Source organism: Phacochoerus africanus, chromosome 2, assembly GCF_016906955.1.
Source record: "Phacochoerus africanus isolate WHEZ1 chromosome 2, ROS_Pafr_v1, whole genome shotgun sequence".
NCBI lineage: Eukaryota > Metazoa > Chordata > Mammalia > Artiodactyla > Suidae > Phacochoerus > Phacochoerus africanus.
Window position 1 is genome coordinate 250,396,629 of NC_062545.1, and position 21,203 is coordinate 250,417,831.

Sequence of the window (21,203 nt, forward strand, 5' to 3'; positions counted from 1 at the left end):
AGTTTAACCTGCTCTTTGACTATGAACACCTGTACAGTCATCTTGCCATAAATCTCTCCCCAAGGTCTCTGTAATGAGAGATACCATTTACCAAATCCTGAGCCTTACTGGTACAGTAAGAAATGATTTCAGGAGTTCCCGTTGTGGCGCAGTGGTTAACGAATCCGACTAGGAACCATGAGGTTGCGGGTTTGGTCCCTGCCCTTGCTCAGTGGGTTAACGATCCGGCGTTGCCATGAGCTGTGGTGTAGGTTGCAGACGCGGCTCGGATCCCGAGTTGCTGTGGCTCTGGCGTAGGCCGGTGGCTACAGCTCCAATTAGACCCCTAGCCTGGGAACCTCCATATGCCGCGGGAGCGGCCCAAGAAATAACAAATAGACAAAAAAAAAAAAAAAAAATTCAAAAATTTATTGCAGGAAATCTCAATTTCTGGAAAGTTTAAAGTTTGTTTTTTTTTTTGCCTTTTTTTCTTTAGGGCCACACCCACAGCATATGGAGGTTCTCAGGCTAGGGGTTGAATCAGAGCTGTAGCTGCCTGCTTAAGCCACAGCCACAGCAATGCAGGATCTGAGCCACACCTGCAACCCACACCACAGCTCATGGCAACGCCAGATCCTTAACCCACTGAGCAAGGCCAGGCATCAAATCTTCGTCCTCATGGATACTGGTCAGATTTGTTTCCACTGAGCCATGACAGGAACTCCGAATGTGTATCTCTGAATAAACCCGCTTTCACTCTACTATGGCTCACTCTAGAATTCTTTCCTGCCTGAAGCCATGGACTCTCATTTGGTGCCCGATCCCAGGGATTTGCTCAAGACCTGGGGCATAACACTCTCGCTTCCACTCTTCTCCTGCAACACTAATTTATGATAGACATTAATCACTAAAACTTTGCAGTTTCCCCCATCATTCCTAGTAAACCACTGTGTTTATATAAACAGTTAAAAAAAAAAAGTAAGGTAAGATGAAGTCATACATTGTTTCAAACTATATTTGTTGATTTTCTATTGACCTAAGGCCTATACATCAGTATGAAGTGACTTTTATCCTATGGCCTGGGAGCAGTTTACACCTGAAGCAAGCAGAGAGACAAGCACAATGCTTGAAATCCTGGGCTTTCAAGTTTCTATACAAAGCGAGACCTTCATAAATAAAACAAGTAAGCCAGCTGAATGTCCTATTGGGTGAGTATAGAAAAACACACAAAAACATTTCATATAAATCTCTGGATAGTTCATAAATTTGTAGGGGCCTTTCTGCCTTAATTGATAAGATAACAATTTTTCCAGGTACCAGTTTTGCTTGTGCTCTGTTAAGGCGGCTGGATTTACCTTAGAAAAAGTAAGTCACCAAGACATCACACTTCCAGGCATTTGAGCCTGGAATGAGCCTTCCAAAACATGACTATAACCATACAAAATGCAATGAGGATAAATCAAAGATACAGTACTCACCACATCAGAGCCTCTGTGGACAAGGGTGTGGTGCTATGTAACCTGCTCCTACTGAAAAACTCAACCACAGCCCCTGTGTGCAGGAAAAAGAATAGTCTGGAATTGGATTTTTGTGATCCCGTTTGAGTCCTCCAAGGCTCCAAATTGTTTAACTGACTAGAAAATTCTGCTTGGCTTCTAGTACTGGTCTGTCCTCCCTGGCCCTCTCAACTACAGGCCCTGAGCTCCATTTGGGGTAATTAAGTTCTGTCCCAAGTTCATCCTCTATCCCCAGTGAATCTCTGCCCCATCAGAGGGTGGGCTCTGGAATGGGTCTCCTGCCCTGTGGCCAGACGGGGGCAGGGAGCAGGTTTCTCAGACATCTGTTTTGGTTTCCTAATTGCTCCCCTGGTCAACACCTAGAGAGAAGCCTTCTGCTCTCAAACTTGGCCTTTATCCTTATTGCTCTAGTAACCACAGGCTGAGGTGCCTGAAATAAGGGACCACCTGGAACCACACTGCCCCCTGGTGGATGCCATCCTTTCTGCCTGGAGATCCCTGCAACCAGCCCACTGGCTCACACCAGGTGTGTCACCCAAATATCTCCTTAAGTGGGGATTAAACTTTAATGTGCCCACCTGTAAAAAACATAATGAGAACTGTGGGATAGTCCTCGGTGGTGTATCAACTGATAAGTTTTTAGGGTTTTTACCAGTTAGACTGTTAAACACCACCAGGACTAAAATTTAAATTGGGTAAACTTAAAATTACCTTACATTTTTTAAAAAAAGCCATAAATACTCAAAACTCATCACTTCTTAATAATCTTACTACATTTTACTATTGTCTATGCTCGTGAGTTATTTATATCTATTGTTATCTGGATAGTGGAAATTACTTGCCAAATCATGGCTGAGTTGTAACCATAGGTTGGCTAGGATACAAGAGTTCAGCAAAAATCATTGAAAGCATTCAGCAAGAATCAATTGGCTATATGGAATTTAAAATAAAGAATACTGTATATTTTATTATTTTATTATCATTTACAAATTGTGTGCTATGCACCTTTTATATCAGTAAAATTTATGAATTGATATTTTTTTCCCAGAGAGGTAACATTTTGAGACGCACTACAGTGTCCCTTCCACCCACTCCAGGGCCAGTCCTATACTCCCGTTAGAGTCTCTTAGTTCTGCTCACATCCCATTACTGACGTTAAGAGCTGGTTGTACTACAGATGTGGTAAATTCATTTGAGTAATAATTAAAAAAAAAAAAAAAAAAGAGCTTGTTGTAGGGTCTTAAGCTCATATCCATTTATTTATCATTTATCTTGCCTAGGTGTGGGGACATCCATTAGCATAACACACCTAACCTCTTCTGCTTGCAGACACATACCTTCCCTGGGGAGGTAAACTGACTTACTTGCTTGGTGAGTTTAGAAGGAGAAAGAAATCATGCATGGCCTAGCTCCTACTTCTGTTCCTTTTCTTAGAAGCTCCCACAGCAGGGCATCTTTCCCCACAGGGCAAAGCCTGACAAATTCTGGTGTTTTCTGAGGCTGAGGAGCAAGTTGGTCAAATTCCGGAGTTTGGTTTTTGTTTTCGTTTTGGTCTTTTGCTTTTTTAGGGCTGCACCTGCAGCATATGGAGGTTCCCAGGCTAGGGGTCTAATCGGAGCTGTAGCTGCCTGCCTACACCACAGCTCACAGCAATGCCATATCCTTGGCCCACTGAGCGAGGTCAGGGATCAAACCCGAGTCCTCATGGATTCTAGTCGGATTTGTTAACCACTGAGCCATGATGGGCACTCCCTGATGTATGGTATTAAGAATTCCACTTTCTTGGAGTGGCTGAGCCCATTGTGGCTCAATGGGTTAAGAACCCAACATTGTGTCCATGAAGATGCAGGTTCAATCCCTGGCCTTGCTCAGTGGGTTAAGGATCTGGCATTGCTACAAGATGCAGTATAGGTCACAGATGTGGCTCGGAATGGCATTCCTGTGGTGTAGGCCTGCAGCTGCAGCTCTGATTCTATCCCTAGCCTGGGAACTACAATATGTCTCAGGTGTGGCTGTTAAAAAAAAGAAAAAAAGAAAAAAAAAAAGAATTCCACTTGCTCAAAGATAGAAGCTATGCTCTGTAAAGTAGCACTGTAAAGTAGCCCTGATCAGTAATGAGGGCCATATATTGGCCTCTCTTTGCTGACTCCTTTGTCTTATTTCTCTTTGGTTCAAAAATTGAATGGGGCAATTCCCATTCAATAACCCTCAGTGGGTTAAGGATCCAGTGCTGTCGCTGCTGTGGCTTGGGTTACTGCTGTGACATGGGTTTGATCCCTGGCCCTAGAATTTTGCATGCTGTGAGCACAGCCAAAAAGAAAAGTTAAAAAAAAAAAAAAATTGAATGGGGAAAAGGAATGCTCTTTATTGGATCCCTCAGAAACTCCAAAAGGCTCCTCTTCCATCGGCCTTTGTCCCTGAGGTCACAGAATACCCTGTAGCTGTGTTCATTTGTGTTGGGAAGCACAAGCCTTTTCTGAGAAAATGTGACTGGCAAGTTTACTGAATTCTAATTCCTTTTCTTTTTTTTAACCAATATGTGTATGCGAAATAATAGTGCTTACACAGTTGAGCAACTTGTGTGTGCCAGATATTGTACACAGGGATAGAGACCTTGGAAAACAAGTATTATTAATAACCTAGAGTGTTTAAATAACTTTCCCAAGGTCACAAAGTAACAAGCTAGCTGTCCGATTCTGAGGCCCCTGCTCTTTCCAGTACATTTTCCCTTGCTCCCCTTTTCTTCATCTTTCCTCCCACCCCACGCTCTCTGTTCTCGTCCACTCTCTCTTCCTTTCACCTATCCTTCCACTCCTACTCTCCCTCATTTCCACATTTTCTAGCCCTTTGAGACCACAGGAAACTAAGACGATATTTGAAATCTCTTAATCTCTCAATATTTTAAACCCCTGAGATTTCAAACATGTATATATGTTACATAATGTTAGAATGTAAACACACAGTTTTATATATATAGTTATAAATATATATAATTACTTATACATATTATAAATTGATAATATGTATGTGTAACTATGTATATAATTATATATAGTTATTATAGTTATAACTATATATATAAATCCTAAATAATAATTATAATAAAACTAAATAAATCAAAACTCTACAAAAATCTTACCTTAACAGCTGGGCCCTCAAGAAACTTGGCAGCAGACAGTAGGAAAACCGCGGCTGTCTTTTTAGTGCCACCTCAGGTTTCTCATGAGGAATGTGCAGCATCCCATTCAAGATCCTGGGGGAGGAGGCCAAAAAGAAATCTGCATTGAGAGAGACTACAGGACTTTATCAAGCGAGGGTCTGTGCAGGCTTGACCTGGAGGCTGGGCTCTACGTGCAAAATGAAGCCTTTTCTCCAATGGAATGTTTTCTGTTACCTCCACATCAAAGTTTCTTTCCCTGAGGTCAACAGTTGTGTAATAGGTTCAGGGATTGAATAAACAGTGTAGAAATGACTTGGGGAATGACTATAGGAAGGGAAAAAAATGTATATATATATATATATAAAATGCATTCTCAATAGGGGTAATATCACACCCAAGGAGGTGAAAATTGGTTCTCAGGGGAGAGGGTGAAAAAAACTCATTCTTTTTATACATAAAGCATGGATAATAGGGACATACATATAGTCCCTAAACAAATACACATACATATAGTCCCTAAACAAATATTTGTGGTATTAAAATTTCATGCAGGGGATATTAAGAAAAACATGTCTAAAAAGGCTCCTTAGGGGAGCAACAATTTTTTTAAATAGTTGAAAAACAATTGAGTATATAAAGAGCCTAGCAGACTACGTGACAAAACATGGGGACTAGAGTTGCTATTATCCTATTAGTTGTTCTTAGGATTGTCCTACAAACTAACTAGAGATCATCCTGTCATGGCCAGGGTGGAGAAGGGGGGACTATGGTAAGTTCCCAGATGAAGTTAGCTTAGGGTGGATCCTGCATGAACGAGAGATCCTCAAAAATAAGCAAAGCAGATTCTTGCCCTCCCTCCCCCCAGGATGAGCTCTAGAGTGCTCAGAATCACTAGTGCAGGATGGTGTTAACACAATCCAAAGAACAAGGCATGGCACAAACGTTTGTGGGCAATGCACAAGCTACCACAAAGCCCATTTTAATCCTCTGGGGAAGGGACATGCTCCCATATTCAGTTTCTTCCTGGCCAAAAACTCCACCACCACATTTTATGCACCTGCCTTTGTTTCTCCTTAAAGAATCTGGCTTCTGGGAGGCACTCAACATTCAGTTAACATGGGGTTGGAGCAAATACCAAGCAACTTCTCATATATGCTGCGTGTGCTCTGCAGGTTGGAGGAAAACCAAATTATTCAGTGATTTTTTTTTTTTTTTTTTGGCTACACCCACAGCATGTGGAAGTTCCTGGGCTAGGGATCAAACCTGTGCCACACAGCAGCGACCCAAGCCACTGCAGTAACAATGCTAGATCCTAAGAGAATGGCACAAGAGAACTGCACAAGAGAACAAGGAAACTCCCAGTGATTATTCTTAAAACCTCTACTTGTATTACTTTGAGTGCACAAGGTGGGGTCACATAGAGGATCTTATTAAATCATCATAAACTTAGTAAGGTCAGTATTCTACCCCTACTTGAAGGATAAAGAAGCTGAGGCTTGGAAAGTTCACCTGTTTTCATTATTTGTCTTCTCCGGCTGCCCAGTAACCAGCAGCAGAGCAAGCCTCCATTCTACTACGCTCCACCACCACTGATATTCCTTTCTCACAGAGGAGGAACATCCACGAAATGGTAAAGCTACAGAGGAAAACTCACAGGCTGGAATTTGGGGTCTCCCAGTGAGGGATTCAGTAATGTCTGTGAATTGACACAATCAAGCCGTGCAGGATGGAGAGTTATCTTCATGGAGTGTGAATCTAGTGTATGGCAGAGCCTGCTGGATCTGGTCAAAACTATCAACCGCCAAGTTACAGGGAGATGAAAAGCCATCAAAATACAGTATGGAAGCATCTCAAGATGCTGTGAAATTTGGAACATAAAATAAGACTGAGGGCACAAATGCTGAGAACAAAAATATGATCTGAAAAATGAATGACTAGGTACACACTTGCTACAAATTTTCAATTCAGGGCCACCGCTTCAAATGTAGGAATGACAGATATTTGACGAAGAATGGAGAACATTTTTCAAAGACTGAAAAGAATGTGTTTAGTCAGAGACCAACTCATCTGGCCAAAAGGGCTGTAAATGAAAAACAGATGGGAAGGGAGAAAGAAAAAAAAGCAAAACAAAAAAAAAACACCTAGATAAAACTGAAATGGGTTTCCATGGATGATATTAAGGAAGGCCTGGGAAGAATTTCAACAGTGAGGGAGGTGCCGAGTGATTCAGTGAGAACACAATTGGGAAGGACATCAGAAACAAAACGTAGGCAGCAGATGTCCAGATATTATGCACAGAACATAGTAACCTTGAGATTACAGCACAGGGTGACAAACAAGACCTCACAGATACCAGGAGAGTTGGCGAGACGGAACAGGTCCAAGGGAACACAGTGATAGAAGGGTGTGCCAAGCACAAAAGACCCATTGAGAGGAGATGGAGCAGCGTTGCAGGCTGTAATAACAATAGACTCAGAGGAATCCCTGAGCACTTGGATGAAGATGAAAGGAGAGAGGAACAGAAGTGATGTTTTTATGGAAACTGAGCTGAGCCACATGGGGGAAAGCCACAAAATTGGCAGAGCACGCACACTGAGGATAACATGCTGGATATTTCATTCAGATAAAAGCAGAGTTTTTCACTTGCCTTCCCAACAATTTCATGTCCTAGAAGGTACAGGAAGGAATAAAAATAACTGTGCTCTGATTCATTCCAACCAATGGGAAGAAGCCATTTGTCAGAGTGGAAGAGATGAGACCCTGGGAGAATGTAGCATGTCACCTTCAAGGGAGGACAAGGATGAGCTGGACAAAATGTGCAGAGACGACTTTAAGAAACTAGACTTCAGGGGTTCCCGGCGTGGCGCAGTGGTTAACAAATCCGACTAGGAACCATGAGGTTGCGGGTTCAATCCCTGCACTTGCTCAGTGGGTTAACGATCCGGCGTTGCCGTGAGCTATGCTGTAGGTTACAGATGCGGCTCAGATCCCGCATTGCTGTGGCTCTGGTGTAGGCTGATGGCTATAGCTCCGATTGGACCCCTAGCCTGGGAACCTCCATATGCCGCAGGAGCGGCCCAGGAAATATCAAAAAGACAAAAAAAAAAAAAAAGAAAAGAAACTAGACTTCAGAGATCCCACTGTGGCTTAGTGCTAATGAACCCAACTAGTATCCATGAGGATGCAGGTTCGAACCCTGGCCCCACTCAATGGGTTAAGGAGCTGGCATTGCCATAAGCTGCAGTGTAGGTCAAAGATGTGGTTCAGATCTGTCATTACTGTGGCTGTGGCATAGGCCCCAGCTGCAGCTCTGATTTAACCCCTAGCCTGGACACTTCCATATGCCAGGGTACAGCCCTAAAAACAAAAAAAAAGAAACCAGACTTCAAAATTTTTTTAAAAACAGGTGTAATTCCACAAGTTTCCAAAAGAATATAGTACCAGGAAGTACTCAAAAGCATGATTTTGGGCAATTCCAATGAAGAGAAAAGAGGTGGGCAGATTCTTAAAGAATTTAGAGTGACAGCACAGAGCTCTTTAAAAACACGGAATGAACATTCAAAAGATAGAGGCAGATGATAAACAGCAAAGTCTACTGTATAGCACGGGAATACTTGTTTTCCTTTTTGTCTTTTGTTTGGGATCAAACTTGGTGATCCACAGTCTGTGGATCAAGAGGCATTCATTTGCCAAACTGGAGCTGCAGCTACCAGCATACACCACAGCCACAGCAACCCCAGATCTGAGCCACATCAGTGACCTTCACTGCAGCTTGTGGCAATGCCAGATCCTTAACCCACCAAGTAAGGCTAGGGATCAAACCCAAATCCTCATGGACACTAGCTGGGTTCTTAACCCACTGTGCCACAGCAGGAACTCTGTAGCACAGGGAATATTAAAAAAAAAAAAAAAAAAGATGGAGAAGTTCCCGCCGTGGCACAGTGGGTTAAGAATCCAGCATTGCCATAGCTGCGGCATAGGTTGCAGCTCCAACTTGGATATGATCCCTGACCGGGGAACTTCCATATGCTGTGGGTGTGACCAGAAAAAAAAAAAAAAAAGATGGAGGCAAATGATAATTCTATGAGAGTGACACAGAACCCCACAAATAGTAGCAGGGATGTTAAAATCCTGATGGAATCAAAGCATGCAAAAATGGCAAGGACCAGAGAATATGTTATGGGACCAAGGGAATTATGATAATGGATGGAAGAAAAGATGATCTATTTCTCAAATTTCTCTTTTAGGTTCTGAAAAACCTAGTCTGTGGGGGTGAAAAGACAAAAGCAGATAACAGTATGTTGAAATCCAAGTATGGAAAAGATGTTACTGATCCCTTTTGAAATCTACCCTGGGATCAAATTTGGGAACAGACTGGATCAAGCAGCATTCATTTGCCTATCTCCACACTTTCTTCTTCCTAGGTATTACTTATAGCATATTAGCAAGTTGCTCTCCAGATTCTTTTTTTTTTTTTTTTGGTCTTTTTAGGGCTCCACCTGTGGCATATGGAAGTTCCTAGGCTAGGGGTCAAATCAGAGCTGCAGCTACCAGCCTAGACCACAGCCACAGCAATGCTGGATCCAAGCCACATCTGCAACTTACATTGCAGGTCACAGAAATGCCAAATCCTTAACCCACTGAGTGAGGTCAGGGATCGAACCTGTGTCCTCATGAATACTTGTCAGGTTTGTTATCGCTGAGCCACAATGGGAACTCCAATATCCAGATACTTGGAGAAGCTTCGGGTTACCTTTCTTTTGGATCAGAGGAACTGATTCCATTTGGATCATTTGCATATTCTCTTTTTATCAGGTTTTTTAATTGAAATGTCTAGTTCAAGAATTAAAACTAGGAGTTCCCATCATGGCGCAGCAGAAATGAATCTGACTAGTCACCATGAGGATGCAGGTTCAATCCCTGGCCTCACTCAGTGGGTTAAGGATCCAGTGTTGCCGTGAACTGTGGTGTAGGCCAGCAGCTATAGCTCTGATTCAACCCCTAACCTGGGAACCTCCATATGCCCTGGATGCAGCCCTAAAAAACAACACCAAAAAAAAAAAAAAGAAAGAAAGAAAAGAAAAAGAAAACTAGCCAACTAGTTATAGAAGGATAGTTTCTAAGTTCTTAGTGGGATCCTGTTTATACTTTCAGGAAAGAAATCTTTCTTTCTTCTTCTTCTTCTTCTTTTTTTTGGTCTTTTTAGGGCTGCACCCGATGTATTTGAACATTCCCGGGCCAGGGGTCTAATCAGAGCTGCCACTGTCGGCCTACACCACAGCCACAGCAACATGGGATCCGAGCCATGTCTGTGACCTACACCACAGCTCAAGGCAATGCCAGATCCTTAACCCACTGAGTGAGGCCAGGGATTGAACCTGCATCCTCATGGATACTAGTCCGGTTTGTTACCACTGAGCCAAAATGGGAACTTCAAAAAATTTTTTTTCTTTCTTTCTTTTTTCTTTTTCTTTTCTTTTCTTTTTTTTTTTTTTTTTTGTCTTTTTGCCATTTCTTGGGCTGCTCCTGCGACATATGGAGGTTCCCAAGCTAGGGGTCTAATCGGAGCTGTAGCCGCCAGCCTACTCCAGAGCCATAGCAACGCCAGATCCTTAACCCACTGAGCAAGGCCAGGGATCGAACCCGCAACCTCATGGTTCCTAGTCAGATTCGTTAACCACTGAGCCACGATGGGAACTCCCAGAAATTTCACCTTTACTAATGCAAAATGTGTTGGAGTTTTGTAAGAGCTGTGTAGAATGGTTTCTCTTGAAAGAACTTGGAAAACTGAGTGTCATTGTCTCATAACAATTATGGAGTTAGTCCATAATCCATACATCATTTTATGAAGTCGAAGAACAGGCAAAAGGGATCTGTGGGGAGAGAAATCGTGAGTTTCTGGGATAGAAAGAAGAGGGATAGAATGGAAGAGAGACTGCAGAGAATCTCCTAGGATGATGATGTCCTCAGCTGGAATACTGGCTACATGGATATCTGCATTTGTCAAGGAATGGAAAAGTACAAGGAACTAGATAGCGATTATATAATAGACTCTTGTAGAGAATCATTCAGGGATTTAAGAAAAAGGGCTCTTACAGCTGAAATTGTAGATAATGAAGATCACTTTAGAAGTAACGTTTAAGAACAACCATAGATTGGAAGCATAATTATAAAGAAATACCTTCTGTTTTCCTTTTAGCTATTCTGTTTATGTTTTAAAAGTAAAACATTATTTAAGGAAATCTAAAAAACCCATCACACTGTCACTGTCACTGTATGCAATTATGAACCTACAACATATACATAAAAAGTATATAACAGGGAGTTCCTCTCATGGCCCAGCAGAAATAAATCTGACTAGTATCCATGAGGATGCAGGTACCATCCCTGGCTTTGCTCAGTGGGTTAAGGATCCAGCATTGCCATGAGCTGTGGTGTAAGCCAGCGGCTACAGCTCTGATTTGACCCCTAGCCTGGGAGCCTCCATATGCTACAGGTGTGGACCTTAAAAAAGATAATAACAAAAAAAGTACATAATAAATCTGGGCAGTGATATGAAGGGAAAAAGAATGGTTTTCTCCCATGACTTGACGGCAATCAAATGAAGTTAAGAACATTAGGGCATCAGAGAAAAGCAGTCTGTTTCAAGCAGTTTGAAATTAGCAGTGCTCCCAAGGAGATTTAGGGAAAAGTCAGTCTTACCAATACCCATGACCTATTAATTTTCTACTGGCAAGTCTCTCCATATTGTGGAAAAGGGGCACCACTACCCTTTATCCTGGTTTCACTGGAACCAAGTACCACTGGCTCCCAAACTTCCATGCACATAAATATCACCTTGGATGCTTGTTAAAAATGCAGTCTCTGGGTCTGTATCTGAAGGTTTTGATGCTATAAATCTAGGTTAGTGTCTAGGAATTTCCATTTTAGTGAACATACTTGGTGAGACTGATATAGGTAGCCAACGGACTTATACTTTGAGAAACACCTCATTAATAATCAAATCATAAAACTAGTTCCTGCTTCCTCTAATTTCAGGCTCTCTGGGTAACCTTCTAAAAATAGAGCCTTTATGCCTTCACAAAGAAAACATGCTGTTTATAGCAATATGTGTATGTGACAGAATCCTTTCTCATTCTAAAAAAGGAATAGGCATCGGTTTTGTACCTCAATCTGATGATCTTGATAAATATTAGTTTGCCCCTTATAAATGGATGTGCTTACCATGTGATACTGAAAAACCATACTTCTGGGATTTGGGGACAGAAATGTGCCAAATTTATGCCAAATTTACTAAGATAAAGAGTATTTCCAAAATTCTCTCCTTAAAGAAATTCTATGCTTGACATTGTGAAGGTTGTTATGTTCTTTTTAAAAAATTAATTAATAGGAGTTCCCGTAGTGGCACAGGAGAAACAAATCCAACTAGGAACCATGCGGTTATGGGTTCAATCCCTGGCCTCCCTCAGTGGGTTAAGGATCCAGCGTTGCCATGAGCTGTGGTGTAGGTCACAGACATGGCTTGGATCTGGTGTTGCTGTGGCTATGGTATAGGCCATCGGCAACAGCTCCTATAAACCCCTAGCCTGGGAATCTCCATATGCCGTGGGTGCAGCCCTAAAAAGACAAAAGACAAAAAAAAAATTAATAATAAATCATTGAAAGTTTTTCTTTTAAGAGCAGTTGTAGGTTCACAGCAAAATTGAGTGGAAAGTACAGAGAGTTCCCATAAACACCGGGCTCTCTCCCACACACAACCTCTCCCATGATGGACATTCTGTACCACAGTACTGTACTTGTTATAACCAATGAAACTACACTGACACATCATTATCACCCAAAGGCCACAGTACAAGTTAGGATTCACTCTGTATTGTACATTCTACGATTTTTTTTTTTTTTTGTCTTTTTAGGGCCACACACACAGCATATGAAGGTTCCCAGGCTAGGGGTCGAGTCAGAGCTACAGCTGCCAGCCTACACCACAGCTCACAGCAACACTGGATCCCTAACCCATTGAGCAAGGCCAGGGATCAAACCTGTGTCCTCATGGATGCTAGTCGGTTTCATTAACCCCTGAGTCATGATGGGAACTCCCATTCTATGAGTTTTAACAAATATTATGTTCTTGGAGGTCCTGTTGTGGCTCAGCAGTTAATGAGGTTCAATCCCTGGTTTTGCTCAGTGGGTTAAGGATCTGGTGTTGCCGTGAGATATTGTGTAGGTCAAACCATATCTGATCCTGAGATGCTGTGAGCTGTGGTACAGGCTGGGGGCTGCAGCTCCAATTCAGACCCTAGCCTGGGAGCCTCCATATGCCATAGATGAGGCCCTGGAAAGCAAAAACAAAAAACAAAAAACAAACAAACAAACAAATGTTATGTTCCTTTAAGCAATTAAGCTTAATGACAAACATGTAAATATAATCTATTCATTTTAAACTTAATTCAACAAATGTTGAAATAATTTGTGTGGTGGTTTAGTTTTCTAATTCTAAATTAATGCTCATATTGACATTTTGAAAAAACAAAAACATATTTTAAAAATCACAAGTTATTTTACTACCCTGGGCTAACCATTGTGAAAGTTCTGATTCTTATTTTCTTCAAATCATTGTTCTGTCTTCATGCACATGTATTTATTGTGGTGGTGGTAATGGTGGTTATTTATTTCTTTACAAAACTGGGATTATACTATATAAACATTTCCTAAAACTGTATCACTCATTGTATCATTTTTTACCAATATTGACTTTCCTATGATTTTACTTTTCTTCTTAGCATTTATCACCACCTGACATGTTTGTTTGCTTTTTTTTTCTGTCCTTCCCTGAATGCATGTTCCAGGACAGCAATTGTTCCTGAAGGGAGTTCTGTTCATTGTGAAAACTAAGCACTTAACACAGTGCCTGACACATGTTATCCAATACATGTTTGCAGAATGAACAAATGAATGAACGAGTGGCACTTCACTGTGGAGTAAATAGGTTTCAAAGTCATGATTTAGAATGACTGAACAATGGAGCTTGTGTTGTGGTGCAGCAGAAACGAATCCAACTAGTATCCATGAGGATGCAGGTTCGATTCTTGGCCTCACTCAGTGGGTCAGAGACCCAGCGCTGCTGTGAGCTATGGTGTAGGTCACAGACTCAGCTCGGATCTCTTGTTGCTGTGGCTATGGGCATAGGCTAGCAGCTGCAGCTCTAATGTGACCCCTAGCCAAAAAAAAAAAAAAAAAAAAAGATTAAGCAAGTCTATCACGTATATACAATGAGATTCAGAGACAAGATGGCAGAGTAAAAGGACTCAAGCTCACCTCTTCTCAAGAAAACGCCAAAATTATAACTAACTGCTGAACAACCATCAAAAAAATGTACTGGAAGCTACCAAAAAAAGATATCCAAATGCAAAGACAAATAAGAAACCACATGGAGATGATAAAAGGACTGCTTTTATGATATAAGCAAACCCATACCTGCCAGGTGAGTGACACACAGACTGGAAAATAAACTATCACAGAGGCTTTCCCACAGGAGTGAGTTCCAAACTCCACGTCAGGTTCCCCAGCTGGGGGTCTGGCTTTGGGAGGAGGAGCATCAGAAGCATTTGGTGTTGAGGCCAGTGGGGCTTGAATGCAAGAGCTCCACAGGACTGGGGGAAACACAGAACCCAATCTTGGAGGGTGCACTCAGGAATCCATGTGTACTGGGTGCCAGAGCAAAGTAGGGACTCCATTAAATTGGGGTCAGGCCTACCTACAGGTGTTGAAGGGTCTCTTGAGAAAGCAGATGATGGAGATGGTTGGCTGTGAAGGCAGGATGTTGGAGGCAGGAGGTGCCAGGGGATAATTATCAGTGTGAGCTCCTCTGGAGGCTGCCATTTTTAGAAAAATCTGGCTCCATCCATCAGGGCTGAGAAGCCCCAGGCCAAACAACAAACAGCCCCATGCAGCAGCAAACAGGCTGCCTAAAGTCCTCCTGAAACTGACAGCACTAATGGCCTAAACCCAGCCAAAACCCAGATTGGGACTTGAACCCATGGTTTTAAATTAGAATTACTCACCCCATGTCTGGACTCACTGAGGTTCAGGTTCTTTATGCCTTTGTGCAGAAGGAATTCAGCGAGAGATAAAGTGATAGGCAAGAAACAGATTTATTAGGATAGGACACTTGTGAAAGGTGCAAGCAGGCAGGCAAGGAAGCTCTGCCCAGAGGATCTGGTAAGCCACAGTTTTATCATCCAAGGGGAGTGGGGGTTGGAAAGGTCCACTTCTTCCTTTCTGGAAACAGTAGCTCCTTCTTAGTATCCAGTAGTATGTATTCAAATCAGCTGAAGGGTGGTCTTCAAACTTGCCCTTGGCCTGAATCTGAATGCAGGCCTCATCCCATCCCCCACCCAATGACCTGAGGCAATTCTTGCACCTCCATTAGTCAAGCAAGCCTGCCTTATTCTGATGGCTTTCTTGAACTTACAGTGGTCTCCCCATATCCCCTAGGTTTTCCTCTTTGTCTATGATCCCCTATTGGGATGTCTACAACCACCTGTTCCCACTCCATCCCTAGCGCTCCTAGGCACACAGCTGCCTCTAACCACCCAGAGACAAAGTCCCACCCACCACAGGGAAAAGACTCAGGTCCACCCACCAGTGGGCAGGCACCAGTCCCTCTCATCAGGAAGCCTGCCACAAGCTTCTGTATCACTTCACTCACAAGAGGACAGACACCAGCAGCAAGAGAGGCTATAACCCTCTGGCCTGCAAAAGGAGACCATGCAAAAAGCTATACAAAATGAAAAGGCAGAGAAATATGAGCCAGATGAAGGAACAAGACAAAACCCCAAAAGGATAGCAAAGTGAACTGGAGATAAGAAACCCACATGAAAAAGACTTTAGAGTAATGATAATAAAGATGACCCAAGATCTTGGAAAAAAACTGGAAGCAAGGATGGAAAAAAAGTTAGAAAAAAAGTTGAACAAAGAAATAGAAGATTTAGAGATTGAAGAAAAAGAGATCCAAAATTCAATAACCAGGAGTTCTCACTGTGGCTCAGTGGTAACAAACCCGACTAGTAACCATGATAATGTAGGTTCAATCCCTGGACTTGCTCATTGGGTTAAGGATCCTGCATTTCTGTGGCTGTAGTGTAGGCTGGCAGCTGCAGCTCCAATTCAACTCCCAGCCTTGGAACTTCCATATGCCACAGATGTGGCCTTAAAAAAGCAAAAAAAAAACAAAAAACAAAACAAAACCAAACAAACAAAAAACCCAAAATAAAAAATTCAATAGAAGGAACCAACAGCAGAATACAGGAGGCAGAAGGACAAATAAGTGAGGTGGAAGACAGACTGGTGGAAATCACTGACATGGGACAGGATAAAGAAAAGAGAACAAAAAAAGTAATGAAGACAGTATAAAAGAAATCTAGAACAACTTTAAAGGCACTTACATTTGCATTATAGGGCTGCCAGAAGGAGAAGAGAGAGTGAAAGAGCTGGAGAAAATATTTGAAAAGATAACAGCTGAAAATTTCCCCACATGGGAAAGGAATTACTCACTCAAATCCAGGAAGCACAATGAATACCACACAAAATAAACTCAAGGAGGAACACCCCCTCCTCACCCGAGACACATATTAATCAAACTGACCAAAATTAAAGACAGAGAAAATATTGAAAGCAGCTAGGGAAAAGAAACAATTAACATACAAGAGAACCCCAATAAGATTATCAGCTGATTTTTCAGCAGAAACTCTGCAGGCCAGAAGGGAGTAGCACCATATATTTAAAGTGATGAAAGCAAAAAAACCTACAACCAAGAATACTCTACCCAGCAAGGATCTCACTCAGATTTGAAAGAGAAAGCAAAAGCTTTACAGACAAGCAAAAGCTAAGAGAATTCAGCACCACCAAACTAGCTTCACAACAAATACTAAAGGAACTTCTGTAGGTGGAAAAGAAAAAGCGGCAACTAGAAACAAGAAAACTACAAACAAGAGGGCTCATTTGAGAAGGTAAAGGCAAACATAAAGTAAAGATAGGAAATCATCCACAAACAAATATGGCATCAAAACCAGCAATTGTAAGATGATGAGGGTACAAATGCAGGACACTGGGGATGCATTTGCAATTAAAAGACCAACAACTTAAGTTCTCTTTGTGGCTCAGCAGTTAAACCATGAGGATGCAGGTTTGATCCCTGGCCTTGCTCAGTGGGTTAAGGATCCCCGCTGTGCACTGTGGTATAGCTCGCAGATGTGGCTCAGATCTTGTGATGCTGTGGCTGTGTTGTAGGCCAGTGGCTGCAGCACCTAGGCGATCCCCTGGGAACCTCCATATGCTATGGGTGTGGCCCTAAAAAGACAAAAAAAAAAAAAAATCTCATGGTAACTGCAAGCCAAAAATCTGCAATAGACATATACACAAGCAAGAAAAAGCAATCCGAGCACAACTCTAAAGACAGTCATCAAACCACAGAGAACAAAAGAAGAAGGAGAGAAAAAAGACCAACAAAACCAAATCCAAAACAATTACCAAAATGGCAGTAAGAACATACATACCCATAATTACCTTAAATGTAAATGGAAGTGCTCCAACCAGAAGACATAGACTGGCTGAATGGATACAAAAACAAGACCCATAAATACACTGTCTGCAAGAGACCCACTTCAGTTCTAGGGACACACACAAACTGAAAGTGAGAGGATAGACAATATTCCATGCAAACAGAAATCAAAAGAAAGCTGGAGTAGCAATACTCATATCAGACAGAATAGAATTTAAAATAAAAACGGTTTTACAAGAGATAGAGAAAGTCATTACATGATGATCGAAGGATCAATCCAAAAAGAAGGTATAACAATTTGTAAATATATATGCACCCAACACAGGAGCACCTCAAGATATGAGGCAAGTGCTAACAGCTATAAAAGGAGGAATCGACAATAACACAATAATAGTGGGGGATTTAACCACCCCACTTGCAGCAATGGACAGATCATTCAAACAGAAAATCAACAAGGAAACACAGGCCTTAAATGATGCATTAGACCAAATGGACTTAATAGATATTTATAGAACATTCCATCTGAAAGCAGCAGAATAAACATTCTTCTCAAATGTATATGGAACATTCTCTAGGATACATCACATGCTAGACCATAAATTAAGCCTCAGTAAACTTAGGAAAATTACAATCATATCAAGCATCTTTTCTGAACACAATGCTATAAGACTAGAAATCAATTGCAAGGAAAAAAAATGCAAGAAACACAAACACGTGGAGAATAAATAATATGCTAGTAAACAACCAATGGGTCACAGACGAAATCAAAGAGGAAATTGAAAAATACCCAGAGACAAATGAAAACAAAGACATAAGGATCAAAAACCTATGGGATACAGCAAAAGCAGTTTTAAGAGGGATGTTTATAGTATTAACAAGTGTACAAATAACAAATGCCAGAGAGGGCGTGGAGAAAAGGGAATCCTCCTTCACTGTGGGTGGCAATGTAAACTGGTACAACCACCATGGAAAACAGTACAGAAGTTCCTCCGGAAATTAAATATAGAACTACCATAGGATCCAGCAATCTCACTCCTGGGAATATATCTGGACAAAATTTTCATTAAAGAAGATACATGTATGGAATTCCCACTGTGGTGCAGCAGAAACGAATCTGACTAGGAACCATGAAGTTGCGGGTTCAATCCCTGGCCTTGTTCAGTAGGTTAAGGATCCAATGTTGCTGTGAGCTGTGGTGTGGGTCACAGATGTGGCTCATATCTGATGTTGCTGTGGCTGTGGTGTAGGCCAGCAGCTGTAGCTCCAATTTGGCCCCTAGCCCGGGAACCTCCATATGCTGCAAGTGCAGCCCTAAAAAGCAAAAAAAAAAAAAAAAAAAAGATACATGTACCCCTTTGTTCATTGCAGCACCATTCACAACAGCCAAGACATGAAAACCACCTAAATGTCCATTGATAGATGAATGGATTAAGAAGATGTGATTAATGGAATACTACTCAGCCATAAAAAAGAATAAAATAATGCTATTTGCAGCAACATGGATGGACCTAGAGGTTATCATACTAAGTGAAGTTAGTCAGTGAAAGACAAACATCATATATCACTTATAGGTAGAATCTATAAAAAGGATACAGATAAACCTATTTGCAGAACAGAAACAGACTCACAAACTTTGAAAACAAACTTACGGTTACCAAAGGGGATAAGTGGAAGAGATAGACTGGGGGTTTGGGATTGGTATGTGCTCTCTGCAGAAGAGTATTTCAGGAAGAGAGAACAAAAGACCAGTTAGGAGTGGACTCGGTCAATTTAGGGGACAGCAAGGAGGCCAGTGCAGCTGGAACAGAGTGAACTTGGGGAAACATGTGGCTGATGATGTCAGAAAAGTAATGAGGAGGAGGGAGCCCTGTAAAGATGCAGGATTTTACTGACTGAAGTGAGGAGCCAGTGTAGGGTTTTAAGCATGAGTGAACTGATGATTTGTCTTTTTTTTTTTTTTTTTTTTGGCATTTCTTGGGCCGCTCCCACGGCATATGGAGGTTCCTAGGCTAGGGGTCCAATCGGAGCTGCAGCCACCAGCCTACGCCAGAGCCACAGCAACGCAGGATCCGAGCCGCATCTGCAACCTATACCACAGCTCACGGCAACGCCAGATCGTCAACCCACTGAGCAAGGGCAGGGATCGAACCCGCAACCTCATGGTTCCTAGTCGGATTCGTTAACCACTGCGCCACGACAGGAACTCCAATGATCTATATTTTAAAAGCATATGGCTATTTACAACAGACTAAAAGGAAGTAAGAGTAGAAACATGATGGGCACACGAAAGGAATGACCATGGTGGCAGAGATCGAGACTATGCATGGCCCTTAGCATGAACTCTCAGTAAGGCTGATCTAGCTACCATCACCTGTCAAAGTCCAACCTGGCAAAGAAAGAGACCAGTGCTGAATTCCTAAAACAGTACTATTCTTTGAGAGATCAACTAGCCACTTGGTGACAAGTTGACTTCACTGGGCTCTTTGCATGCTGGAAGGCCAGGCAATTTGTCCTCACAGGACATTTATTCCAGGCACAGGTTTACATTTCCTGCCAGCAGAGCTTCAGCCTATATCATATAGAGGAGTTTACGGAGTGCCTGATCCATAGACCAGAATCCCACCCATCAGAGCATCCAATCAGGGGGAACTTCACAGACAAGGAGGTTGGGAGTGATCCCATGACCATGGGACCCACTGCTTTTATCACATGCCATCCTCCCCAGAAGAGCCATCCTGGAAGAGTGATGGAAGGATCTGCCAATGAGTCAGAGGAAGCATGGCTCAGAGGCAATGCTGCGCAATCATAGGGTCTCATTCTGCAGGGAGCAATTTACAGACGGAATTTAAAAACCCTATAGGGTGCTATGTCCCCCAGGAAGATTAGCTGGGTCAAGGAATCAAGGCAGGTAAGCAGGAATGGCTCCATTTACTACTCACAGTGACCCACCGAGGACTTTCTGTCCCCACGACTCTGGGACCTAGGGGGTTAGAAGTCCTAGTCCTCAAAGGGGGAGCACTTTGCCAGGGGTCATAGAAATGGTCCCACTGAACTACCTGCTGTAGCTGCCACTGCTTATAGTAAGAGACCAAGAAGCAAGAAGAGTTATCAACTTGGGAGGGGCAATTGATCCTTATTAGCAAGAGAAGGCAGAACCATGCTTATACCTCCAAACATGAAGGAATACCTGTGGAATTGACTTGGATGCCTCCTGCTACTCCCTTGTCCAGCTATGACTGTGAATGGACCAGTGCTTCAACGCAAGCCTGGGAAGAGTAGAAACACCAAAGGCTCATTCTGTTCAGGAATTACCACTAGGTAATGCACCAAGACCAGGAGAGGTGACGGATGAGAACACCTGGTACAAGCAGACGCCTATTTAGGCCAAAAAAGTGCACTGCTTGAATGGCCCTTCAAGAAAACACTTAACCTGTGAGAAATACGATTAGCTGACAGCTCTTTCTGGGTAACCCCTAGCCATTGAGCATGGCACAGACAGCAGAGTCCAGCAGTTTTGTCCAAAGAGTGATTGCTCTGACGGGTAACTTACACCATTGACTCCCACTGGGTTGGCTGATAACGTCATCAGATCTACATCACAGTCTGCGGCTTTCTCTACCCACCTGTTTCCTTCTCTCTTTCCTTTCAGAGCAAACATATCAGCATTGTGGTCCGAAGGCTTTCCTTGCCAAATTCTGCACACTCCCCTTTATTTTTCATAGTTGAGACCCACCAAAAAAACCTCTTGTACTCCTAACTCCATTTCAGTGTCTGAATTGACATAGTGACTGAACAGTGAATGAGACTCATGTTGAGAAACTTGGCATTGGGGAGGCAGGATAGAGGATGAGTACATTATGGACTCAGTTGTTATCGGCTGAAGTTGTTTTTAAAGTATATTTAATTACAAAAAGAAATACTTTTAATAAAGAATTTAAAACTTAAATTACAGTAAGGAAATACTTGTACCAATTATGTTCTGTTAACA

The 21,203-nt window shown here is 42.2% G+C and overlaps 1 long non-coding RNA gene across 3 annotated transcripts in view; it reads right to left on the reverse strand.

Moving 5' to 3' along the window:
- Window positions 1-21,203, reverse strand: part of LOC125120214 (uncharacterized) — a 116,880-nt gene that overhangs the window by 88,945 nt on the left and 6,732 nt on the right. For all 3 annotated transcript variants that reach the window (XR_007133276.1, XR_007133278.1, XR_007133277.1), the window contains exons 2-3: window positions 4,636-4,749; window positions 1,458-1,530 (exon numbers count right to left, since the gene is read on the reverse strand). This is a non-coding gene — a long non-coding RNA (uncharacterized LOC125120214). The remainder of the gene's footprint in view (window positions 1-1,457; window positions 1,531-4,635; window positions 4,750-21,203) is intronic.